Source organism: Ovis canadensis, chromosome 18 (assembly GCF_042477335.2).
Source record: "Ovis canadensis isolate MfBH-ARS-UI-01 breed Bighorn chromosome 18, ARS-UI_OviCan_v2, whole genome shotgun sequence".
Classification (NCBI taxonomy): Eukaryota; Metazoa; Chordata; class Mammalia; order Artiodactyla; family Bovidae; genus Ovis; species Ovis canadensis.
Window position 1 is genome coordinate 66,755,252 of NC_091262.1, and position 13,154 is coordinate 66,768,405.

The 13,154-nt window shown below is 38.1% G+C and overlaps 1 pseudogene; it reads left to right on the top strand.

Moving 5' to 3' along the window:
• The first annotated feature begins 398 nt into the window (after positions 1–398).
• LOC138423729 (growth hormone-regulated TBC protein 1 pseudogene) lies at positions 399–1,372 on the top strand (annotated as a pseudogene).
• Positions 1,373–13,154: the final 11,782 nt, after the last annotated feature.

The following is a 13,154-nucleotide window of genomic DNA, read 5'->3' on the forward strand; positions in this document are numbered from 1 at the left end:
AGGGAGCTTTCCTCAAAAATATTGGCTCTCCCGTATTACAGAGTTTTCTTCAGGAAAACAGAAAACAAGGTAGGCACATCAAGCGGAAAGAGTTCGTACCATAAATGATAGGCCTAAAAAAAAACTGTTGAAAGAGCTGGAGGAATAAAAGAGACACACCTGCCAGTATTCAGGCATTCAGAAGGCACGAAATTGCTAAAGTTCTGTAAGGAAGCAAGGCGCGGTGAGTCCTGAGTGGTGGATTTGGCCCGCCGCCCCCGCCGCCCCCGCCGCCCCCGCCGCCCCCGCCGGCGTGCCCGGGGTTCTCCAGGCGCGCGCACGAGGGGCGCCCCGGTGGCGTGGGAACGCATCCAGGGATCAATCTGTTCTTGTGTTGGAAAGGCCTGAGGACTTCCATTATGCAGCTTTTGAAGAATTACACCCCCCCACCCCGTCCTTTCGGTGATACCAGAAGGGCCATAACATGGTCCAAACTGCTAAAGGGAAGCGGCGGTGTCCAGATGAGGACAGTGAAGCACCACATCCGGAAGGGCATCCCGCTGGAGCACTGGGCCCGCGCCTGGGTCGGGGTGAGCGAAGCCTTGGCCCAGATGGAGCGGAACCCTGGCCACTACCACTGTGTTCTCGGAGCAGAGAGGAATGACAGCCTGGAGGAGACCCTCAGAACACGCATGAACGGTGCCTTCCCAGACAGCGTGAAGTTCCAGCAGGACGCGGGCCCCTGCTTGCAGAGGACCCTGTATCATGTGCTGCTAACCGGCCCGCACCACAGCTGCGGGGTGGGTTGCTGCCAGGGAGTGAACTTCATAGCGGGATATCTGATTCTGTGGCTATTGGACGTCCCAGTTGACGGAATACTTCCAGAGTACTGCGGCCCCTCGATGCTGAGCCCAAGACAGGCCAGGAGGTCCTCCCGGAGCTGGCGAAGACCAAGCTGCTGGCGGTGGGGGCCAGGAAGGGACAGGCACAGTGTGCTATGTACTCCTGTCGTGTTGTGCAGGTTTGTCTGCCTGTTTGTAAACCTCCAGCCCACGTTGCTCCGCATCTGGGATAGTCTGTTCAAGGAGGGCTCCAAGGTCACCTTCCAGGAGGCCCTAACCCTCAACAAGCAACATCAGGTGTTGATCTTGAAAGTTAACAGCGTCTCCGACATTTCAAGATCACCAGAGGGAGCATCGTGACGCAGTGCCACACCGTCATGCAGACAGTATTCCCAGAGCCTGGGAGCCTGTCCAGGGCCAGCGTGACTGGACACTGCCGGCCTGGCTGCAGACGCGGGGCTGACTCAGCTGTCTGGGCAAAGGAGCTTCCACCCGCTTTCTGCTGCCGAGAACAACACGGCTACGCTCCAGCCAGGAACGGAGCAATTTAATTATCATTCTGTAAAGTTATGACCAAACTAGATAGCAGATTAAAAAGCAGAGACATTACTTTGCCAACAAAGGTCCATCTAGTCAAGGCTACGGTTTTTCCAGTGGTCATGTATGGATGTGAGAGTTGGACTGTGAAGAAAGCTGAGCACCAAAGAATTGATGCTTTTGAACTGTGGTGTTGGAGAAGACTCTTGAGAGTCCCTTGGACTGCAAGGAGATCCAACCAGTCCATTCTGAAGGAGATCAGCCCTGGGATTTCTTTGGAAGGACTGATGCTACAGCTGAAACTCCAGTACTTTGGCCACCTCATGTGAAGAATTGACTCATTGGAAAAGACCCTGATGCTGGGAGGGATTGGGGGCAGGAGCAGAAGGGGACGACAGAGGATGAGATGGTTACATGGCATCACCGACTCAATGGACATGAGTTTGAGTTGGTGATAGACAGGGAGGCCTGGCGTGCTGCAATTCATGGGGTCGAAAGAGTCAGACACGACTGAATGACTGAACTGAACTGAAAGTACCTCTTCTCTTCATTGTGAGCTGCAAGTCACCTTTCTAGATTTTTTTTAAAATCTTAGACATTAATAATATATGAAATGTGAGATGTAAGGACAACAAATCTGTAATTCACGGGAAGTTGAAGCCCTCCATAGTCGAAAGCCCATTTGCCTGGCTATCACTGCTGGAGCTATACTGATCTCTTCTTTACCTGCTACATTCTACATGTGCTTCTTGCTGGTTTAAGTCCTAAAATGTAAATATACCTTTTACACAAAATGGTAGAGATAGAGGACAGGGAAAAAAGGGTTAATAAACACAAATATGTTTATAACAAAGAATATTTGCTACAGTCCTCATTTCTGTAATTTTTCATAAGGTATTTATACCTCCTGCTATTTATAACTTTTTGTATCCATTCCATATCTGCTTTCTCCTCAACCAGATTTCTGGATGTATTTCTAACTTGGTATATATGTAATATGTTAATCCTTTTAGTAATATTTAAATATGATTTCTTTAATTCAGGACAGTTGTGGTCTACAACTCTTTTTTATATGGTGAATTTCAAAATAAACATTTATAAAATATATAAATATAAATATGAATTTGTTTTACCCTATCTCAATAAGAGATAGAATAAAAGATTATCCTACAGTAAGTAGTATCCTACAGTAAGTAGTATTCGCAAAATTTCAATTTTAGTGTAAATGAAACTTTACACTTAAATATTATCTTTACAATTGAATATATTGGTCTAGTGAATAAAATAATAGTAGGAAACTAAGAAAAGTTAAACTTCAAGTCAAGTATGATAGCATCAGTGCTATATTTCCATTTAACTGTTAATTGACATTGTTACACACTTAAAAATGCTTAGTATTAAAATGCACTCTGACTGTGGTACAGTTTTTACAATTATACATTTTATTGCAGTGGATGCAAAGTTATGTTCTTAATGCCTACGAAGAGGAATATCTGTAAAATAAAGTGTGCCTTTATTGAAACTCTTTTCTTTCTGTTTTTTTCTTTCAAAATATTGTTGCTTGAGGGGAAAAAAAAAGGACTTCTGTCTGTGGATCAAAGCTCTGTTCTCAGTGGAATCTCATCGACTCTGCTTGCTAAAGAAGAGGTAAGGAGGCTATGGTGGGCGGTAGGTAGAAATAAAAAGGAGACAGTAATGCCCAACAGTTTAGCAGTTTCGACTACGTTGTATGTAATATGATCGATCTCTGATGAATCTCCACAGTCTTCTAAATTTCTTCCTAATCATGGTATGCATTTCAGTATTGTATTTCTTTGGAAAGACAATGTTGAGACTAAATTTTCTGTCAAGTTTGCACCAGGTTTTAACAAAGGCTGTGGACTGTTTATCTGAGTCACAACTCTTTTTAGGTAAGTTAAAAATTAAAACTTTTCAAAATAATAAGTAAAAATAGACATAAAGAAATAGCTTTTTGATGTCTAAGAAGTAGAAAGAGAAGATACAGCATTAGCACAGGTATAAGATGATCAATCTAATAAGACATCAAAGTTTTCATCAGATTCAAAGCATGTTACGTTGTCTTTGATGTTATAAAATCACCTGAGTGTTGTGGAAATTTACTTGCTCTGGAAATAAAAAATTTTGGGTTCAAATCCTGAACATATACTAGCTCTGTGACCTTGAACAAGCTGAACATACTTCTGAATTTCTTCACAAAGTTGTTATAATTGTACAAGTCATGTATTCCTCTCCTGCTTGTTTGATAAACAGATGGTAAAACCATATCAGACATTATTTGGCAAAACTACAAAGCACCTTTTGATGTGGGAACTTAGAGAAAGTGATTTTGTGCAGCATATGTGAGATAAACAGGAAATTATACACAAACAGTGTACATCAGAATCAAATGTCTTGGATTTTAACTCCATTAGCTTGTGCTTTTCTATGCAATGAAAAGTGACTGTCACTGAAAACTAGTGAAAAAAATAATTGAATTTGATAAAGATGGTTCTGGAATTGACATCGTTTTCTTTTGTTTAACAGTAATTGTCTAGCTTAGCCTGTTTTCATATTTGTGAAGTGTGGAGGGGGCAGCATTAAACTTTGTGTTGAATAGCATTAAAATGCATAGAATACTAGTAGAGCTTCTAATCCATTGGATGAACTCAATGGATTTTATTTTTATTTTTCTAGTTAATAAACTCTGTAAAGGTCATACTAAGGAAATTGATAATGAAAATAAGATGGTAAAAATGATATATAGTGTTAAAGTTAAGTGCAATGTAAATGCTGATATGCTGAAACAGGTGGTGTAGTGGTAAGGAATCCACCTGCCAATGCAGAAGGAGCAAGAGATGCAGGTATGATCCCTGGGATGCAGGTATGATCCCTGGGTTGGGAAGATTCCCTGAATAAGGAAATGGCAACCCACTCTGGTATTCTTGCCTGGAAAACTCCATGGGCAGAGGAGCCTGGCGGGCTACAAACCATGAGGTCACAAAGAGTTGGATAACACTGAGTAACTGAACAGACAAATGCAATTTATTTAACAAAGATCTGTTTTCCTATGTACATATTTTGATCTCTTTCTTAAGGACGCATTAGCAGAAACCTTAGTGGCCATAACTGTTGCGTGTTGCATCCATACTAATAGTAATAAAATTATTTCTCGTTCAACAGAACTTATCATTATCATTCAACAGAACTTATATTTTTATCAAAAACAATCGTATTTCTCTTTCTCATTCAGGTTGGTATTTCCCTGAGGTAGTCTTGTTTGGAGAACTGTACTTTCTGAAAGATCAATCAGCATCTTCTCTGTGAAACTGTGGAACATATACTCTCCAACTGTCTAGGTTTAACAAGCCTTGACCAGTTCTCAGTTGATTCCTTTGCTGTACTAATAACCTCAGGATCCAGCAACATCCTGGGCACTCTGCCACACTGTCTGTTCACTATCAACAAAAGTTGCCAAACATTTTGATCAAAGTGTCACAAAGGTCAATGTCTTGCAGCTTTTGTTAAAAAAAGAAATGCCTAAGAAGAATATTCTCACTTTCCTCTTATTATCTTTTAAGACTTGCTTTTTAAAATGTGTTCCTATTAAATACTGAGCAGAAATAAAATATATATAAACTATATGATAGATGCAAAGTGTTTAACATAGAACTAGCTAAATAGTAAATGCTGAAAAAGTTAACTATTATTAGAAATAATATGCACCTAAAAATGTATTTTCAGACTTAAAAGAATTTTTAGAAATTTAAGAATTTTAGAAATATAAAGAGATACAGATATATTTGAACTTCCTCTAGCCCATTTAATTTCATTTATTGTCCAAGGAAACTGCAGTCCTGAAGTTAGTATCATTTATGCATATGCAGACTTTTATATTGATACTAGTTTATATACTAGTTTATTCTTTATGTCTGTACATACTTTATTAAACCTAAACCAAAACAATTACAGTTCATAAAAAAGAATAATCTGAAGCATAGATTCAGAATTTGATCATAGTACCCATTACATAGTGGCATCAATTTATGCTCTTTTAAGAAGAGTATTTTTGCCAAGATTTGGCATTGCCAGCCTTTTTACTTTTTTATCAGGCTATTGGAAATAAAATGGTGAATTTTAATGTGCTTTAAGAATTATTTACAATGTCAAGCATCCTTTTTAAGGTTTATGGGCCACATGTGATTTCTTTCCTGCAAAATGCTTCTTCATGACTTTTGATAATTATTTTCTTGGCTTGTTTGTGCTTTCACCAATTGAAATGGTGGAGATGCTTATATGTTTTGCATATAAATATAATTTATTTTCTTACGAATATCCACTAATGGCTTGCCCAATTATTCTTATTTTGGTACTATGAAAGTAACATGATACTTTTCATATTAATATTCTCAAAATTGTCAACTTTTAATTCCTTTTGATACAGATTTGTTAACAGTATTTTCCAACTCAAAGATAAATAAATAGAAATTTCTACAAGTTTTTCTAACTAAAATTTGATTTTCCACAGTTTAGCATTTACAATGTATTTTTTCATAGAATGAAGAGTAAATGCATTTTCCATAGATATAAAATTTTCCTCAGCACCATTTACCAGATAGTTTATGTTGTTGTTGTTCAGTTGCTAAGTCATGTCCGACTCCTTGTTACCCCATGGATTTGCAACACACCAGGCTTCCCTGTTCTTCACTATCTCTCAGAGTTTGCTCAAACTCATGTACATTGGTACAGTGACGCTATCTAACCATCTCATCCTCTGTCACCCCCTTATTCTCCTCCCATCTATCTTTCCCAGAATCAGGGGTCTTTGTCAATGAATTGGCTCTTCACAACAGGTGGCCAAAGTATTGGAGCTTCAGCTTCACTATCAGTCCCTCCAATGGATATTAGGGTTGATTTTCTTTAGGACTGACTGAAATGATCTGCATGCAGTCCAAAGGACTCTCAAGAGCCTTCTCCAGCATCACAGTTCAAAAGCATCAGTTCTTTGGCACTCCAGCTACCACATCCATACATGACTACTGGAAAAACCAGAGCTTTGACTATAAGGACCTTTGGTGGCAAAATGATGTCTCTGCTTTTTAATATACTGTCTAGGTTTATCATAGCTTTCCTTCCAAGGAGCAAGCATTTTTCAATTTCATGGCTGCAGTTACCATTTGCAGCGATTTTGGAACCCAAGAAAATAAAGTTTGTAGCTGTTTCAATTTTTTCCCCTTCTATCTGCATCGAAGTGATGTGACCAGATGCCATGATCTTAGTTTTTCGAATTTTGAGTTTTAAGACTAATTTTCATCTCTTTCCTTAAGAAGCTCTGTAGTTCCTCTTCACTTTCTGCCATTAGAATGGTATCATCTGCATATCCAAGGTTGCTGATACTTCTCATGGCTATCTTGATTCCAGCTTGTGATTTATCTAGCCCAGTATTTCATATCCAACCTTGTATATAAGTAAAATAAGCAGAACAACAATATACAGCCTTATTGTACTCCTTTCCCAATTTTGAACTAATTCATTGTTCCATGTCTGGTTCTAATTGTTGCTTCTTGATCTTCATATAGGTTACTCAAGTGACAGTCAAGGTGGTCTGGTATTCCCATCTCTTTAAGAAATTTCTGCAGTTTGTTGTGATTCACATAGTCAAAGGCTTCAGAGTAGTCAATAAAGCAGAAGTTGATGTTTTTCTGAAATTCCCTTGCTTTTTCTATGATAAAGCAGGTGTTTAGTTTGGTCTCTGGTTCCTTTGCCTTTTCTAAGTCCAGCTTGTACATCTGGAAGTTCTTGGTTCAACTACTGCTGAAGCCTAGCTTGAAGGATTTTGAGTATTACCTTGTTAGCATGTGAAATTAACGCAGTTGTATGGTAGTTTGAACATTCTTTGGCAATGCCTTTTGGGGGGATTAATATGAAAACTGACCTTTTCCAGTCCTGTGGCCAATGCTAAATTTTCCAAATTTTCTGTCATGTTAAGTGCAGTGCTTTAACAGCACCCCAAAATCTGGTGAACAGTTTTAAGTAGTTAATAGACTTTGCTAGGATGGATACTAAAGACAGAAAAAAATAGATATTCAATTGCATATATTTTCAAATTAACTGTAAAATGTTTGAGTAAATATTAAATTGTCTCAGTTTCAGCCCCTCTGATTTACAAATTTAGCAAATAGAAATAGAAGAGGCTCAGATAAATTTGAAATTCATGTAGGCAATGAATACTTTCCTACTCTAAGCGTTTCTTAAATAGTGCATGGAACATACACTTAAATAAATCTACTTTTTATCTTAAATTCAATTTACAACAAGTTCTGTGTTTTATCTAGCAACACCATTCTTACTGAAACAAAAATATAAAATTAATATTTTGATGATTCTAACTGAAAAAGGAAAGTTAATCATACAAATTAATTGTGGGAAATTCTCAAAGATGAAAATTTTAAGGTAAATTTGAATAGTTAAATTTTCAAATGTATTTTTTTGGGAATTTGCATCATTTACTACTTGGTTTTGCACTGGTCTTTTGAGATACTCCATATGTGAAGTTTAGCAAAATTTCATTATTTTTAATGGCTGAGTAGTTTCCATTACAAATAGAGAAAATTTCCTCTTCTGGGGCTCTAAAATCACTGTAGATGGTGACTGCAGCCATGAAATCAGGAGATGTTTGCTTCTTGGCAGGAAAGCTATGACAAACTTAGACAGTGTGCTGAAAAGCAGAGACATTATTCTGCTGACAGTGGCCCATATTGTCAAGGCTGTGGCCTTCCCAGTGGTCATATGTGGTTCTGAGAGCTGGACCATAATGAAGGCAGAGCACCAAAGAATTGATGCCTTCGAACTCTGGTGCTGGAGAACACTCCTGAGAGTTACTTGGACAGTAAGGAGATCAAACTGTTTAAGGGAAATCAACCCTGAATACTTGTTGGAAGGACTAATGCTGAAGTTGAAACTCCAGCATTTTGGTCATCTGATGCGAACAGCTGATTCATTGGAAAAGTCCCTGATGCTGCGAAAGATTGAGGGCAGAAGAAGAGGGCAACAGAGGATGAGATGTCTAGATGGCATCACTGATGCAATGGACATGAATTTGGGCAAACTTCAGGATGTGGTGAAGGAGAGAGAGGCCTGGTGTACTGCAGTCCATGGGGTTGCAAAGAGTCAGACATGACAGGGCGATTGAACAACTATGGAGTATGTACACCACATCTTTATCTATCCATATGTAGGTGGACACCTAGGTTGCTTCCATGTCTTGGCTATAGTAGATAATGCCACTTCAGTGTTCAACATTGAAGTCCATGTGTCTTTTTGATTAGCGTTTTCATCTATTCTGTATATATAACCAGGGGTGGGATTGATGGATCATATGATAACCCTGTTTTTAATTTCCAAGGAACCTCCAATATGTTCTCCACAGTTGCTGCACCACTCTATAATCCCACTAACAATGTAGGAGCTTCCCTTTTTTCCATATCCTCTCTAACATTTATTATTTGTAGACCTTTTGACGATGATCATTCTGACTGGTGTGAAGTGCTTCATTGTAGGTTTGATTTGCATTTCTTAATAATTAGCAATGTTGAACATCTTTCCATGTGCCTGTTGACAATCCACATGTCTTCTTTAAAGAAATGTCTATTTATATCTTCTGCCCATTTTTTGTTTTTAATTAGGTGTGTTTTTTTTTTAATTGAGTTATATGAGCTGTTTGCAGTATTTTGGAAATTAAGCCACACTCTGTCACATCATTTGCAAGTTTTTTCTCCCAGTCTGTAAGTTATCTTTATTGTTGTTTATGGTTTCCTTTGCCTTATTTTTGTATTTATTTATTTTGCCTTGGGAGTCCAACATAAGACAGCATTACTACAATTTATGTCAGAAATATTTAAGTCTTTAAACCATTTTGAATTTATTTTTCTGTTTGGTGTAAGGGTATATAAGGGTGTGTTTGAATTTCATTGAGTTACTAATACATGCAGCTGTTCAACTTTGCCAACACCACTGCTGAAGAGACTGTCTTTTCTCCATTGTATATTCTTGTCTCCTCTGTTGAAGATTTTTGGCCATAGGTGTGTGGATTTGTTTCTGAGCTTGCTATTCTGTTCCATTGATCCATCTCTGTTTTTCTGCCAATAGTGTACTGTTTGGTTACTATAGCTCTGTATTGTCTGAATTCTGGGAGAGTCATACCTCTAGCTTTGTTCTTTTCCCTCAAGATTGTTTTGGCAATTCTGCTTTTCTGTGGTTCCATATAAATTTTAGATTATTTGTTCTGGTTCTTAGTTTTCTTTTTTGGTAAAGGCTTTGTTTGGTTTTGGTATCAGAGTGATGGTGGCTTTATAGAATGACTTTGAGAGTGTTTTCTTTCATGTTTTGGAAGAGTTTGAGAAGGTTCCATATAATTTCTCCTTTGTATGTTTGGTAGGATTCCCCAGTGAAGCCTGAATTTTGTCTTCAGGGAGTTTTGAATAGATCCTTTTATCATTACAAATGATAATAAATCAAGTCATTTCATCATTATAATAAATGAAATAATATATGCATATAGTAGATTATATATAATATATAAAAAATGAAATGAAATAAAAATTCTTATATCATTATAAATAATTATAAATGGCTCAGATGGTAAAGAATCTGCCTGCAATGTAGAAGACCCAAGTTTGACCCCTGGGTCAGGAAGGTCCCTGGAGAAGGGAATGGCAACCCACTCCAGTATTCTTGCCTGGAGAATTCCATGGACAGAGGAACCTGGTGGGCTAGAGTCCATGGGGTGTCAAAGACTCAGACATGACTGAGCAACTAACACTTTTATAATTATACAGTGTCCATGTTTATCTTTTTTATGTCTTTGTTTTACAGCCTATTTTGTCTGATATGAATATTGCCTGCCCCCATTTCTTGGCATTTCCATTTGCATGAAATATCCTTTTCCATCCCTTTACTTTCAATCTATGTGTGTCCTTCACCCTAAAGTGGGTCTTTGTAGGTATCATGTTGAAGGGTCTTGTTTTATTATCCAGTCTGCAACTTTGTATCTTTTGATGAGTACATTTAGTCTATTGATCTTTAAGGTAATGATTGATACCTGTGTATTTATTGCAATATTAAACCTAGTTTCCCAGTTCATTTTGTATTTCTTCTTTCTTCCTCTTGTTTTCTTTTTCCTTTTTCAGCTTGATGGTTTTCTTTTATATTATACTTGAGTTCTCTTCTTTTTGGTTTTTGTGAATCTATTTGTATGTTTTTTGATTTGCAATTACCCTAGTGTTCAAGTATGTTAGCACATTACTATATCTTCTTACTTTAGACTGGTAGTCATATGAGCTGAAACACATTCAAGGAATAATTTTCTTACTCCTCTCCCCATTTTATGCTTCTGATGTCCTATTTTATATTTTCATTTCATTTGTAATTACTTTCACAATTTTTTAATTTTTTATTTTAATTCTTTGTACTAGCTTATTTTTTGTTTCATGGATCACAACTTTGTCATGATGAAGGGGCTTATGTAACTCAGTGAAGCTATGATCTATACTGTGCAGGGCCACCCAAGATGGATGGGTCATAGTGAAGAGTTCTGGCAAAACATGGTCCACTGGAGTAGGAAATGGCAACATACTCCAGCATGCTTTCCTGGAGAGCACCATGGACAGTGTGAAAAAGCAGAAAGATATGACGCCTGAAGATGAGTCCCCCAGAATGGAAGGTGCCCTATATACTACTGGGAAAAGCAGAGGGCAATTATAAATATCACCAAAAAGAATAAAGTGGCTGGGCCAAAGTGAAAATGATGCTCAACTGTGAATGTGTCTGGTGGCAAAAGTAAAGTCTGATGCTATAAAGAACAATACTATAATGGAACATGGAATATTAGGTCCATGAAGTGGAGTGAAGTCGCTCAGTCATGTCCAGCTCTTTGCGACCCCATGGGCTGTAGCCTACCAGGCTCCTCTGTCCATGGGATTTTCTAGGCAATAGTCCTGAAGTGGATTGCCATTTCCTTCTCCAGGGGATCTTCCCAACCCAGGGATCGAACCCGGGTCTCCCGCATTGTAGACAGACGCTTTACCATCTGAGCCACCTGAAATGGAACATGGAATATTAGGTCCATGAATTAAGTTAAATTGGACATGGTTGAGTAGATGGCAAGAGTGAACATTGACATCTCAGGAATCATTGAACTAAAATGGATATAAATGGGAGAATTTAATTCAGATGACCATTATACCTACTACTGTGGGGAATAATCCCTTAGAAGAAATAGAGTAGCCCTTAGAGTCAATAAAAGAGTCCAAAATGTAGTACTTGGGTGCAGTCTCAAAAACAACAGAATGATTTTGGTTCATTTCCATGGCAAATCATTCAACATCACAGTAATCCAAGTCTATGCTCCAAATATTGGTGCTGAAGAAGCTGAATTTGATGGGTTTTATGAAGATATACAACACCTTCTAGAATTAATACTGAAAAAAAGTCCTTTTCATTACAGGACATTGGAATACAAAAATAGGAAGTTAAGAGATACCTGGAATAACAGGGAAGCTTGGCCTTGAAGTTCAAAATGAAGCAGAGCAAAGGCTAACAGAAGTTTTTCATGAGAACATGCTGATCATAGCATACACAGTTTTGTGATAATCCAAAAATAATAGCTCTAAAAATGGACATCAACAGAGAGTCCAACACCAAAATCAGATTGATGATGTTCTTTTCAGACAAAAACAGAGAAGCTTTATACAGTCAGCAAAAACAAGACCTGGAACTGACTATGGCTCAGATCATGAGCTCCTTATAGGAACATTCCAGCTTAAATTGAAGAGAGTAGGGAAAACCGTTAGGCCATATGGGTGTGATCTAAATCAAATCCCTTATGATTATTCAGTGGAGATAATGGATAGATTCAAGAGATTAAATCTGGTAGAGAGCCTGAAGAACTATGGATATAGGTTCTTAACATTGTACAGGACACAGTGACCAAAACCACCACAATGGTGTCACTCACTTAGAGCCAGACATACTGAAGTGTGAAGTCAAGTGGATCTTAGGAAGCATTACTGTGAACAAAACTAGTGGAGTGATGGAATTCCAGCTGAGCTATTTTAAATCCTAAAAGATGGTGCTGTTTAAGTGTGGCACTCAATATGTCAGCAAATTTGGAAAACTCAGCTGTGGCCACAGGACTGAAAAGGTCAATTTCACTCCAATCACAAAAAGGGCAATGCCAAAGAATATTCCAGCCACTGTAGAATTGTACTCATTTCACATGCTAACAATGTTATGCTCAAAAATCCTTCAAGGTAGGCTTCAGCAGTTTGTGAACTGAGAACATACAGACACACAAGCTGGGGTTAGAAAAGGCAGTGGAACCAGAGATCAAATTGTCAAAATTGGTTGGATCATGGAGAAAGCAAGGAAGTCCCAGAAAAACATCTGCTTCATTGACTACTATAAAGCCTTTGACTGTATAGATCACAACAAAAAAAAGGAAGAAAAGAAAAACCTGTGGAAAATTATTAAAGAGACAGGAAGACAGGAATACCAGACTACCTTAATTGCCTTCTGAGAAACTGTATATGGGTCAAGAAATGACAGTTAGACTGGACATGGAAGCGTGGACTTATGCAGAATTGGGAAAGGAGTACTACAAGGCCATGTTTAGTCACCCTGTTTATTTAACTTATAGGCAGAGTGCTTCATGAGAAATACCAGAATGGATGAATCACAGGGAGGAATCAAAATTGCTGGGAGAAATATCAGCAACCTCAGATATGGAGATGATATCACTTT